The sequence below is a fragment of the Micromys minutus genome (genome assembly GCF_963924665.1).
Source record: "Micromys minutus genome assembly, chromosome: 16".
NCBI lineage: Eukaryota > Metazoa > Chordata > Mammalia > Rodentia > Muridae > Micromys > Micromys minutus.
Window position 1 is genome coordinate 47,346,948 of NC_137985.1, and position 14,537 is coordinate 47,361,484.

The following is a 14,537-nucleotide window of genomic DNA, read 5'->3' on the forward strand; positions in this document are numbered from 1 at the left end:
GTCATGATCTAAGAGCAGGGAGTGGGCATCAGGGAAAGAAGAAGCACATAGCAGGATAGACTTGAACAGGTTTCAGAAGCTGGAATCAATGCTTTCTAAGGAGACTAGGTAGGGAGAAAATGTCTTACTGAGAATACAAATGAAAAAGTCCTGAACATCTGGCCCCGATAAATGAAGGGAGGGAGGGAGCAGGAAGGAATGTGTGGTGTGGGATAGATATGATAAAAAATGTATTGTATATACATATATCAAAATATATTGTATATGTGTATGAAAATTTCAAAGTCTACATTAAAATATTATTTAAAACATAAAAGTAAAAAGGGTGCTGAGGTTATGGCAGAGCACTTGCCTAATTTATATGAGCTCAATTCTTAGTAACACACACACACACACACACACACACACACACACACACACAAATTAGCAACAACGTAAAACAAACAATCCAATTAACCTGTGCATGAACATCTCTAGTAGCTTTCTCTATAACTAAGAAACTTTCAGGCAGCTAATATAGTCCTCAGCAGAGGAATGGGTTAAACACAGTACAATCAGACAACGGAATATTTGTTAGTGTTCAAAAGAAGTGGTTAGAGGGCTGGAGAGATGGCCCAGCAGTCGGGAAGATCTGGGTTCAATTCCCAGCACCCACATGGCCATTCACAACTGTCTGTAACTCCAGTTCCAGGGGTTCTAACACTTTCACACAGACATACATACATACAATGCACATAAAATCTATCTATCTATCTATCTATCTATCTATCTATCTATCTGTCTGTCTGTCTATCTGTCAGTCAGTCAAATAAATAAAATAAGAGGTGGTCAGAGAAACTGAAGAGATGGCTCAGTGGTTAAGAGCACTTGTTGCTCTTTCCTAGGACCTAGGTTCAATTCCCAACACCTACATGGCAGTTCATAGCTGTCTGTAATTCCAGTCTGAGGTGATCTGGCTTTCTCTTCCTACCTCCATGGGCAGCAGGCATGCATGTGGTGCAGAGACAAGCATGCAGATAAAACAGCCATACAATCCAAAAGCATTTTTAAAAGAAGAGATCGGTGCTGGCGAAAGGAGAAGCTTCAGTGGGTAGAAGTGCTTCGCCCAGATCATGCTGACCTAAGTCTGACCGCCAGAATACAATGGAGTAAGAAAAGAACCAACTCCAGCCAGTCGTCCTCCGACCTTGCCATGGCATAAGGAAAAACCCCTTAGCCCCATAAAACATAAATGTTTTAAAAGTTTATTTACAATAAAGCTCTGTGAAACCATGGGAAAGTGTCTAGTCTATTTTGCCAAGTAAAAGGAGCCAATCTGTAAAGACTACAGCTTACACAGTTGCAACCAGGTGACATTCTGGTGATGGCAGAACTGTAAAGACATAAAAAGGGCAGCGTTTGCTGGGCTTGAGAGGATAGTGGAATGGAGTGTGGAACTTAGTGAGTGTGAAACCATTCTGTATGGTACTGTGATGATGGGTACACATCAGTTCCCACATCTGTTCAATGTCCGATACCAAGTATGACCTTAATCTGAACTATGTACCTCAGTGTGGGCTCATCAACTGATACAAATGCACTGGCGTGGAATGTTGATGATAGGGAAGGTTGTGTGTGTGTGTGTGTGTGTGTGTGTGTGTGTGTGTGTTGAGATCACATGGGAATTCTGTACTCTTTTAATTTTACTGGGAACTTGAAACTGCTCTGAAAAAAATTCCTGTTTAAGGGACCTAGAATAGCCAAAATTATCTTTTAAAAAACAAACAAACAAACAAGTTGGCAGACTTGTATTTCTAGATCTCAAAACTCACCACAAAGCTGCAGTAATCAAGCTTGTATAGTACTGGCATGAGGGAAGACATATGGATCAATGGGACAGAAATGAGAGTTCAGAAATGAACTCTCACATTTACAGTCTATCGATTTTCAACAGAGAGCCAAGAAAATCCAGTGGGGGAAAAGAATAGTCTTTTCAACACACAAGCTTGGACAACTGGCTATCCAACAACAAAGGATGCCGGAACTCTTTCCTTGTGGTATATATTCAAATTATCTCAATGTTAACCAAAAGATCTGAACACAAGGTTAAGGTTGGGAAAGGTCAAGCTATAGTGACTGAAGCCAGAGAGTACTAGATTAATAGCCAGCTTGTCTGTCTAGGTCTCCATTGAGGTAGGATATTCCTGGTTTTCCATCCTTCCTTCAGTTTATCAGTTTTTAACTTTGGGGTAGACTTTGGTATAAACTTTTGGGAGGGATGGCTTTGCAGTGGGTATTACTCTCCCTACAGAATTTGAGAGCAGCAATGTTCCATAAGGCCTTCCTTGGCATCTGCAGAAACACCACCAGCCTGAAATAATGGCAAGCCATGGGTACAAAATGATTTGGAACAACCTCTTTGACAAAATGGCAACAATTTGCCAATCTCCCATCAGAATTAGGGTTAGGTTTTTCATCCCTCAACCCTGGACTGACTTCTTGACTAGCACTGGCCAAGGAGATGCTGTGGTGGGTGTGGTCACACACAAGTTTCTAGTGCACACTGCAGAGAGATATTCCATTAGCTCCCACCATGGGGATGAGCTTAGGCAGGGCTGAGATGCTATGAGATAAGAGTCCTAGGGAGCTGGAGAGATGGCTCAGTAGTTAAGAGCACTAGGTGCCCTTCAAGAGGACCTGGACTCAGGTCTCAGAATCTGCATGGCTGCTCCCAGCTTCTGAAACTCCAGTTCCAGGGGATGCGGTGCCCTCTTCTGGCCTCTGCAGGCACCAGAACACATGCAGTGCACAGACATACATGCAGGCAAAACACTCTTATTCACAAACTAAAAATAAATCCTCAAGAAAACCCCAAACTAAAGTTCTCCTACATAGGAGCCACAACCATTCTTCCCACTGACCACAGACCTGTGAATGAGCCCCCCTGGGAGTCGACCCAGCCCGAGGCTGCCCTTGTAGACTGTGAGCAGAATTAATGCCCCTTTAAGTTTAGGGGCTGTCAGATAACTATTATTTATAGTTTCAAAAAAAAAAAAAAAAAAAAACTGATATAGTTCTAAATTGGAGACAACCCAGATGACCATTGATGGCGGTCCAGCAGGACAGTGGAGCACCCCACCGCCATTAAAAAGCAAGTTCGATCTGAGTATAGTGACCTAGAAGAAGTCTATGATATATTGCTGAGGGATAAAGCAAGTGGCTGATCAATATGTAAGCCATGACCCCATTTTGATTCTTAAAAAAGTCTCTGTGTGTAAATATATAGAATAGATCTACCTTGGCCAAAGTTGGCAGGGATTAGTGATAGACTTCTCAGAGGTTGCCTCTGGAGGAGACAAGACAATTTGATGAGTTTACCCTTTCCGTTTTCCTTTTAATATTTTCGGTTTTTTAAATTAGCATACAAAGTAATGAGTTTCGTTTTGTCATTTTCATATAGGCTCTTTCTGTCGACCCTCCTCTCCTCGGCTCCCCTGCATTGTCCTTTGCCCCTTGCTGCTGCCCTGCCACCCTGCAGTAACCCCTTCCAGTTCACGTTGCACTCCTTCTGTTATCCCTTTCTTTGCATACGGTAATTTTTTTTTTTTTTTTTTTGGCAAAGTAACAAGCTCGGTGGTTTTGGTGACAATGTTTGTGGAAACTGAGGCGCACCTGACTCATAAAGCATCTCCCTCTTTCTCTGTCTCCCTGGCCCTATGTCCTCTCCTGACCTGAGTGTCCTCCTCTTACAGCAAAACCCGGCACCCTGAGCATCTCAGTCCCACAGAGAGATACCCCCAAAGAGAGTCTTGATGGCTTTGTGTCGCTCGTGGTCCTCAACCCTGAGTGTTACCGCCGGGAGAACTTTGGGGTATCAAATCTCTTATGGCACAGCTTTAGAGAAACGGAAGCACAGGAGGGAGGTACATGGACTGACAGAAGGGTCCCGTGAGACCTCAGCAGGGCGAGGCTCAAGGTCCCTGTTCTCAGGAGTCCACGGCCAGCCCAGAAACTGCTGCTCCCATTTTCCTCAGAGTGGCCTAATGGATTGTCCAAGCTCCCTCTGTAGGACTGGTGGGGGAGGGGCTGTGAGGAGGAGTAGAAGGGCCCGAGCCCAAGAAGGAGGGGTGGGCATCTGTGCCAGCCTCAGCCCGGAGCCTTTGGCAGCAGTAGATACAAAGCAAGAATAATAAAGGAAGGAGAGCAAAATGTCACGCATGCTCGGCTGCCATTAGCCAACGGAGAAGGGAAATATCCCATAATTAGGGCTTTTGTTTGCTTTTGTAGAGTGGAGGATGAGGAGGACAGCAGTGGGTGGGAGACTGTCCCTCTGGGGGCACAAATATCTTAGGGCCAGGGCTCTGTAACCTACATCTCCCCACCCCTGTTCCTGGGTCTGATGTGGCTTGTGGCTAGGAGGGGGGAGGTAGAAATGAGGACAGGGAAGGGATGGAACGCCACCCCTTGGAAGCCTGCACGTGCAGCTCCCAAGGCCTCCCCGCTAAACCACTGAGCCGTTGTTTGTTTATATTTCTCTCATTATTATCCAAGTCACAGAAACACCCGGGTAATAGCTGTAAAATTACACACTCTCAGCTAATTCGGGTACGACTCTTGGCATAGCAGCCGTGTTTTAAGGAGAAATAAACAAGGCCTGAAATAAAAGTCGGCAGGAATACAAATCTACAGCAATAAGCAGGGAACATCCCTCAGGGCGCATGCGCATGTAGTTGCCCCCACCCCCCCATCCACACGTGCGCATGACAAGCACCAGGCTGTTTTCATCACCTTGGCTGCCTGCAGTACAGCCCCAGGGCCTTTTTTCATCACTTGGTTCCCTGTAGATTGTTCTGGATTGGGCTAGCCCTGTCTTTAGAGAGCCAGGCTGCCCTTACCATCTTGATTCCCCTCATCCTTTGGGTGGGGTACCTGTAGTCTTGTCTCTTTGACCACTAGCTTACCATTTTTTTCTTCCTTCATTTCATGAGCAGCTACTTGCGTCAGGCACTTTGTCTTTTAGTGATCAGTAAAAGGTACAGCTTGATATCTTCCTCGGTTCTGGTCTCCATCACAGCATCTTCCAGGTGCAAGAGACAGAGAACAGAAAACAACAACAAAAACGAAACCCCCAAAACCCCACAAGAATAAACATACAAACAAAATAAACAGGAAACTATGCACTAAGTGGTAAATCACTTGATTGGCGACAAAGACATGGGCAGCCATAACCAAAAACTGCCTAATTGTGGATAGATGTCAGCCAGGACAGCAGTTTCTCAAGGTGATTTATGGGAATCCAGACTTGATCCTCTTTTATTGTCCATGAATACAATTTGTTTATAAATTTGAGATCTGGGCTCCATAAATGTATAGCTCAATACCGTCTTGAATTATTTAAGAGTGGGGCCTGGAGAGATGGCTCAGCAGTTAAGAGCACTGGCTGCTCTTACAGAGGACCCAGGTTCAGGTCCTAGCACCCATATGGTGCTTGTAACCTTCTGTAACTCCAGTTCCAAGGGATCTGATGCTCTTTTTTGGCTCCATGAGCACCAGGCATGCAAATGGTGTACAAACATACATGTAGGCAAACCATGCACACACAGAAAATAAACCTTTACATTTCTTAAAAATGCTCTGTAATATAACTTTGTTAGATGCCTGAAATAAGCCACAAAAGCACTTACAAAAGAGATAAGAATGAATACACAATAGGTTAGGATAAGTGCTCTAAAGGAAAAGAATGCCACAGAATGGGAAGGAACTGGTTAGATGGGGTTTTAGAAAGGCCCGTGGAGAGGGGGGAAAGTCAAGCTGAGAGAACACAAGGGCAGAAGGCAGCTCTGAGGCAGGAGGGCCAGTGCTGCCCTGGGAGCTGGGGCTGGGGGCGAACTGGTCTGGAGAGGTACACAGGTTCCTGGGAGGGGGGATGGGAAGAGTCAGGAAAAGTACAGCAAAGTGAAATCTGGGCTTTTGGAGGTAGGGTGGGGATGGGGGGGGGTGGAGGTGTCTCTCTGTATCTCTGGGGGAGTTCAGAGAAGAGAGTGGGATACAAGAGCAGGGACCTGCTGCTGTTGTCCTGAAAGGTGCTTCAGTGGCCTCAGGAAAGACAGTCATAGCACAGGCAGGGATGTGGGAACAGGCAAAGGCAGGTAGGACTTGGGCATGGGGAATGCAGAAATGTGGGGTGTTTGGATGCTAAGCACTTTCTGTGATTAGCATTTTAAAGGACAGGCAGCTTTGGGATGTGAGACACAGAAAGCACCTGGAGACATGAGAATTGTCTGCTGGAGCAGGAAGAAGAGTCAAGAGAGTTTGTCACTTGAGACTGAATGCAACTCTGTGACATCACTAGACAGTCAAAGTTTCTGTCATAGCTGATCTCGAAGGTGTTAACCCTGACAGGTCTCGCTCACTGGGGTCTTCTGGACAGACACCGTAGGGCTGTGATCCCATCCTGAGAGAAGCTGAGGCAGAGGCTACTCAGTCTACCCACACCATGACCACCCTGGGGACTATTCAAAGCCAAGTATTTGTGGTCTGGGATGTTTGGGGGAATATAATCCACATTCTAGATGGGACCCCTGTTGTGTTTATAAAGAGATAAAGAGAGGGGGGTATGTTCTATAAAGGTTTGGTGAGGTGTGGGGGAAGGGGGTGCCTTCGGCAGACCCATGTTGAGGCACCCCCCCACAAGATGGTATAGTATAGAATAGAGTTTATTCAGGGCATGGGGAGGGGAGTTGAGAGGGTAGTAGAGGCAGAGAGAGAGAGAGAGAGAAGAGGAGTAGAGGTCAGCCATGCACACATGAAGAGAGGGGGGAAGGGAATGGGGAGAAAAGGGGCAAGGGGGAAAGAGGGCAAGAGAACAAGAGAGAGAGAAGAGCTAACAGCCCCTTTTATAGTGTCAGGCATACCTGGCTGTTGCCAGGTAACTGTGGGGCGGAGCTTAGACAGAGTGCTAACAACCCCAAAGGGACGCATAGAAATTACCCAAAGGTGAGAGAGCCGACATGTCAGGGTCAGAGCAGGAGAGGTTAAGAAGAGGAAATGGTGGGCTTAGCAGAGAGCACAGAGGAAAGCAGGAGGCAGCCAAGGAGGTGGATGGGCAGAGAGGTTGCTTATCCCTCCAGGCGCTCCAAGGCTCTGGAAACTAATTAGCATAGATCAATGCTAGCTTAGAGCCTCTGGCTGAATCCACAGTCCACACTGCAGAATGTGAGGGGTTACACATGGAGGGTGTGTGCTTAGAGGACACTGGATCAAACTCCCCCTCTCTTCTGCCTTAAGAAACCAGGGGTACAAATGGAGCTGGGAAACAGGACAGGATTTGCCAAAATCCCCAACTCTGTCTGAGGATTCTTGGACCCCGGGAGGTGGCTAAGCCCCTCTAACTCCAAACCTACCTGCAGTCCACTCTATGTCCACCAGTGTGTGTTGGAGGACATGTATTTTTCACATTCCTGTGCATAAATCAGAGCACACTGTAAAAATATGACCACGTTGAGCTGGTGGCAACACATCTGCAGTCTCAGCATTCTGGAGGCTAAGGTAGAAGGAGCTCAAGGATGTCTCACGTTCCAAGGCCAGCCCAGAGTTATGCAGGAAGACCCTGTCTCAAAACAACAATAAGAAGGAACAATAACAAACCCCCCCAATGGGGTGGGAGGAGAAGGCTCAGCAACCAAAAGCGCTGGCTTCTCTCACAGAGGACCCTGGGTTGATTCCCAGCATACACACAACGGTTCACAGCTACCCATAATTCCAGTTCCAGGGAATTATATACTCTCTTTTGACCTCTGTGGGCACCAGGTACATGGGCAAAATAAAATATCCATACAAATAAAATAACCACATCTTTAAAATACAAAATAACGCTAGACATACACATCTTTGATGTGTCCGTGTGTCACAGGTACAGATGTGAGAGCTTGTATGCTCAGCGCCTCTGTCCTTATGTTTCTCTCTGGGGGCCTCAGAATGACAACTCCCTCCCCAAGCGCTCTTCATTCTTATTGGGCAGTTCAGGAAGCCTGGTGCACACAGTAGCCACTGAAAAGTTGGGTGATGATGAGGTAGAGGTCTGAGATACCCCAACATGAAGAACGGAAGCTCCTGGAACACCGGAAGCTGTGTCCACAATGGCTCGAGGCTGCTGAGGAAGCCACCACTTCGACCACACCTAGCTGAGGCCACTCCTGAGGTTACCTTAGCATCATGGTAGAGCTTGAAAACCTCCTCCTCTACCCACCAGGACCCGTCACGGTTCCATGTGTGTAGCACACAGAGCCTGTCCCACAAAGGTTTAGCATCGCTTAACAACTGTGTTTATCTGAGCTCTGGGCATCTCAGAGCTCACAGGGATGCAGGGAGAGATGTATAAGCAGTCACAGCCGAATGCTGACACAGTAGTTGGTGTAGAAAGCTGGATCACCCCTGCCCCCACTTGAGTACTCTTGGTAGAGTCCAATTTCCTATATTGTCCAAATTTTCATGATATATCTAAACAGGACCAGAGAGATGATGGCTCAGGAACGGTTTAAACATTTTTATTTACTATTTTGAAAAAAGAACACACTTATATGTTTAAAAAAACAAGATAGTCCAGAATAAAGTAAGAAATCTTTCCAATCCACCCCCTCCCACCAGTCACTCCTTCCAAGTCTCATCCTACTTTGACTTCCGGAGAGAACAAACATGCATAGACTAAATCACTTAGGGGATCTTGTGCTGCGGGGGGGGGTTGGGGGCAGCCTTCTGTCCCTGCCCACCCTCAAACCCAGGGCTACAGCCATACCAGGATGATAATCGATAGGACACTTTCAAATATTTATGAAACCCGGGTGGATTTTCTCAGTCTGGAGTTGCAGCTTTCATGGAACTTGGCATTAGAAGCTAGAAGGTCAATATTTTCCCTGGGCCACTGATAACTGGCTGAGACGTAAGCCTTCTTGGCTTGCCTCTGGTCCTTTGGGTCTGGCTGCTCTTGCCCTGTCAGCTTCTTGCTGATGGTTCTTGAATTTTCTGCCACAGGAAGCTGGTAAGAAAAGGACACAGAGAGGCCAAAGCTCTCCGTGGACTGCGCAGACTCACTATGAGGACTTGGGGAAGTCTTGAACCTGTCAGCCATCTGCAGAATGGGAAGTCAGGCCAGTCCTTGAGCTCCCTCCCAGGTTTCCACAGAGCTCTCTGAGTGCAGGTCCTCACTGTCTCTCCATCACACCAGTCCACAGGGCAGTGTTGAATTGGGCTCCTTCCTCCTTAGAGAACTGAGTGGTCCTGCTTATTGTTGAAGGAGCTGTTCCCGGGTTACTGAGGGATCTGTGGACTGAGAATCTGGGCATCATCAGAACTTGTCCCTGCTCCATAGCTTCTTGTTGGTGCCCAAGGGAGGGGACGTTACAAAGCTGATGGCATCCGGTTTGATCAGGATTGAGAGATGGCCACCCGCTCAGCTGATGGAAGGTTGTGGAAATCAAGCTGACAGTTCCATAACCCTGAGGGCAGAGCCAGGGCAGCCAAGACCAAATGAGCTTGGCTGGGATGGGGCAGGGGAGGGGCAGCCAGGGGGAGCCGGGGCAGCCAGGGGGAGCCGGGGGAGCCAGGGGGAGCCAGGGGGAGCCAGGGGGAGCCAGGGGGAGCCAGGGGAAGCCAGGGGGAGCAAGGCAGAATGAGTTGCACGGTTCTTCCTCACCCCTATGTAGCCTTCAGAGGTGTGGAGAGAAGGTATTTATTTCATTTTGTATTTGTGTTCATTGAAAAGTATTTGAAAATTACTGTGCTTATTATTTTAACTACAAAATTCAATCAGTGTACCTACCGCTTTACCACACGGGTCCCCTTCCCCCTTAGCCCGCTTACCCCTATTGTTAGCCCCGAACTGGCCATCTCTCAGACCCTTCCACTCACTGAATGTTGAGCCAAATACCTGCATGCAGACAGAGCCTTGTTTGGGGGTTGTCTGTTTGTTTTCTTTTGAGACAGGGTGTTTCTATGCAGACCCTGTCTGGGTTGGCCTGGAATTCACAGAGATCCCTCCCTGTTTCTACCTTTGGAGTGCTGAGATTAAAGATTTGAGCTACCTTATCTGGCCCAAGCTGTGTTCTTTTTAAATTACTTAAATAGCCCCCCCCCCCCCGACCATTCTCCTGTACAGGAAGCAGCCATGGCGCCCAGCCAGAATGGCATGATCCTGAAGCCCGGACACTTGGTTCAACCAGCCAGACGCAAGATCCGCAGACGCAAGGCCCAGGAGGGCAAAAGAGAGCTGCATTGCTCCTCGTCCCACATCTGGTCCCATCAGGCCCATCGTGAGGTGCCCTACAGTTAGATACCACACCAAGGTCCAGGCTGGCAGGGGTTTTAGCCTGGAGGAACTCAGAATGGCTGGTATCCAAAAAAAAAAAAAAAAAAAAAAAAAAAAAAAAAAATGGCTCGCACCATCGGCATCTCTGTGGACCCTAAGAGGTGAAACAAATCCACGGAATCACTGCAGGCCATCTCAGCGCCCGAAGGAGAACCCCTCTAAGCTCATACTTTTCCCCAGGAAGCCGTCTGCTCCAAAGAAGGGAGACAGTTCTGCTGAAGAACTTAAATTGGCCACCAGGACCTGTGATGCCCATCTGGAATGTGTACAAAAAGGAAAAGGCCAGAGTCATCACAGAAGAAAGGAAGAACTTCAAGGCTTTTGCCAGCCTTCGCATGGCCCGTGCCAATGCCCAGCTTTTTGGCATCCAAGCAAAAAGGGCGAAGGAAGCTGCAGAGCAAGATGTTGAGAAGAAAAGGTAATGCGCGGTTGGAGAGTTGTAATAAATTTTCCATAAAGAAAAATAAATAAATAATAAAAATAAATGACTTAAATAGGATTCTACTTTATAGAACTCATTCTGGAACTTACCTTTCCTGATAGGTGTGAAGGAATCTAGCCATGCTAGAAACCAATCTTTACTCCTTTTAGCTGCTTCAAGGTTACTCCTTAATTCTGCAAACAGTTTTTTTTGTTTTGTTTTGTTTTGTTTTTGTTTTTGTTTTTTTGTTTTTTTTGTTTTTTGTTTTTTTTTTTTTTTTTGTGATGGGAGATGGGCAGTTTCTGGCATTTTGTTATTATACTAAGGATCCTTGGGGATATCTTTTTGTAAACATGTCCTTGTTCGTGCATGTTTAGGAGTGTCTGAATGCAAGTTGAGGCCAGAGGACAGTCTTGGATGGTGTTGCTCGAGACCAGTATGTGTGCACATACTGGGGTAGTCCAAAGGTTAACCTGTTTCCCTCTATTACACTCTACCTCTTTTTTGTTTTTTGTTTTTTTTTCAAGCGGGGTCTCTCTCTTAGCCAGAAGCTCACTGATTGGCTAAGCTGGTTGTCCAGGGATGTCCCAGACATCAGCAAGAAGTAGCTTTTAGGAAATGGTCTGGCGATGAGGTGTGCAGCATTCTAGCCTAGGCTAAAGTCTCCAAGCGTTGAGATCAAGGCACGGGTGGCAGGATGGCCAGGGATCCCAGGGCCTCCCTGCCAAGTGCTTTTATCTCTTAGTCTTAGGAATTTCCTCCAGACTCTCAGAAGTGTCTGTGGCCCTAAGAGACATTCAACACTTGGCAGAGTCCCCAAGTGTAACGAGGACATTCAGGACCAAAGGTTCAAACCTCACCTCTACCCTGACTTGGTCTTCGTCTGTAAGGGACTGGGCCTGAATATCTCTAATGGTCCCCTGGTTATACCCCATTAAGGCTCAGGAAAAGTGTTTCTGGAAGGTCCTTAGGTTCCCAGGAACAAAGAATCAAAGAGCTAAGTACCCAGGAGCAGGAGATGTTGCAAGAAGAGTTTAGTCTGAGGTCAAGGAAGTCCCTTGTCCTCTGTCACTGTGCAAATAGACTAGAATAGGCAAGGATCATCAGACATGAAGAACCCTGGGAAAGCTATCTAGGCATGGCCTCCCTAGTCTCCTCGGTAGCCCTCCCTCAGGCTCTACATCCAAGTGGCCCACAGTGGATGATAGAGGAAGGAAGACCCATCTTATCTTTAGAGAACCCTTTTCAGACCTCATGAGCCAATTCCAGATTAAGCCACTGGACTCGGGCTGTGGGATTCAAGAAGAAAGCAGCCCTTAAGGCTACAACAGTCTATGAAGGAGGTTTTGAAATTGACCAGTGGCTTTAGGATTACAGTCAAGGTGGACCTCCTGGAGGAGAAGGGAGTCTGAATTGAGTGGGTCTCCTAGATTTGTGCCCTGGCAACCGGCATGCCTGGGTAGGGCTCTACCACCTAGATGGGTGGCCATGAATAACTGACTTGGCATCTCTGCTCACTGGTTCAGTTGTAAAATGGGAGTAATAATAGATTCTGACCTAGAGGACCTCGATGAAGATGCTAAATGTTCATGATGGTGCCTGGTACAAGGTGAGCACGCAACAACAATGGACCATTTCTGTTACTGTTTCCATCACTGTGATGAAGGGATGGGAGACTTTGAAGAAGATAGGATGAACTGCTTAGCCAGCCGTGAGGAGCACTAGGAACATCCAGAAGGAGGATATACCTTTTTGTGCACAAAGGGGGTGACCTTGTACTTTCAAGGTGACGATTGCATAGCCCCAGTTCTGATGTCTCTATCCTAGGGAACAAACGTTATGAGCCCTAAGTTCTATAAAGACCGGGACACAAATGGTAGCATTCCAGGTGCAGCAGCAGGATTAAGGAAGTCTGTGAGGTTGGGGTTGGAAGCCAGGAGATACTGCTATTGTCACCATGCAGAAGGTCAACTCTTCTGGCAGGCAAGTGTCAACTACAGATCTCCACAGGTGGGGCTGCTGTTTCTCCAGGTCCAGGTCTCTATTTCCTCATCTGTAACATGGGAAGGGGAGGTTGACCAGGTTACCAGAGAGTACTGACTGTGCAGCCGCCTCTGGGGAGAAGAAATTAGGTATGGAAGGTGAGTTGGAGGGTCACTTGAGAGAGGTCCCTCCAGGAGGGGAAAGGTAAGCAGCAATCTTGAATAAGCCAGACCCTGTGCCCCCCCAGACCCCTCTCCCACTAGCAGAGGTAACAGCTCCCCTACTTCCGAAGCAGAGGCTGACTGACTGATGAGGAGGCTCCCGAGCTAGCCTGTCAGCGAGTGCCCCCTGCCACCTTTGCATGGCTAATTTGTATAATATTTGCATAAATCTGCATAATTTAGGAAGCAGCTAGTTCTCTTGGGCAGTCAGCGCTCTGTGATTTTATGAGCTTTGAAGTAGCCCTTTCTTCTTCTGCCTACCCCCCTCCCTGTTTTCCTTTCTTCTGCATCTGGCCTGTCAGGTCCTGTTGCCTCTGCCCACCTCTTTGGGGTGGTAGTTGGACCTCCATGGCTTTTTCAGTCCCCAGAGAAAGGCCCCCTGCAACTGTTGAGAGCTGCCTCAGCCTCAGCTCAGCCCTCAGAGTGGACTACAGAGTCCAAGAGTGTTCAGGATCCAGGACAGACCCTCTTTCCTGATGGTCTGGGGAGGTGGGCAAGTGCACCTAAGTTACTGAGGTAATGTGCACCTACATTCCTTTCAGCCCTCGATGGTAAGGCTAGGATTGTGCCCTGAAGCTCAGAGACTTATTATCCAAGCAGCTGTCCCTGCCTTCACCATGTAGGGCCCCCATCTTGTCCTCTCAACATTTTTATTCTTGGGCCTGTGAAGACTCTCTTGGGTATGAGTAATAACCAACGTTGTGCCACATAGCTTAAGCAAAGCCTAAATGTCTGGCTACAGTTCAGTGGCAGCAGGTATTCAGTGGCAGCAGGTATGTGCTTAGCATGCACGAGGTCCTAAATTAGGACCCCAGACATGGAAAAGAATGAAAAAGAAGAAAGAGGTGGTGGGCGAGAGAGGGAATCACTGTCCTGTCTCACATAATTGAGCCATAAAGGGAATACAGGGATTTCAGGCACAGCTGGTTCTAGGGGCACAAACACTATAATGAAGGCATATATATATGTATATGTGTATGTGTATGTATATGTATATATACATATATACACACGCATATATACACATACAAATATACATGCATACATATATACACACACATACATACATACACACATATATACACATACAAATATACATGCATACATATATACACACACATACATACATACACACATATATACATATATACATACAAACACATATATACAAATACACATATACACATATATATACACACACATATATACACATACAAATACACATACACACATATATACACACACATACATACATACACACATATATACATATACACACACACATATATACAAATACACATACACACATATATATACACACATATATATACATACACACATACATGCATACATACACACACACACACACACATATATATAAACACATGTATATAAAATTTGGTCCTCCTTTGCTTGGTGGCCTTTACCCCGGAAGCTCTGCAGTTATGTCCTATTGGCTTTAAGTCCAGAAGTCTAGCCATTCCAGGATCAATCGTATTGATTCACTTGAGCATATGCCCTAATGCACATGTGGTCCCTCACTGACCAGGCTCAGGTCACATTTCCAGTC

General features: G+C 46.7%; 1 pseudogene across 1 annotated transcript; it reads left to right on the forward strand.

Annotated features, from left to right (window-relative positions):
- The first annotated feature begins 10,141 nt into the window (after positions 1–10,141).
- Positions 10,142–10,764, forward strand: LOC308431241 (large ribosomal subunit protein eL13-like; annotated as a pseudogene). The gene has a single exon. The product of its transcript is annotated as a large ribosomal subunit protein eL13-like (transcript).
- The last annotated feature ends 3,773 nt before the right edge of the window (positions 10,765–14,537 follow it).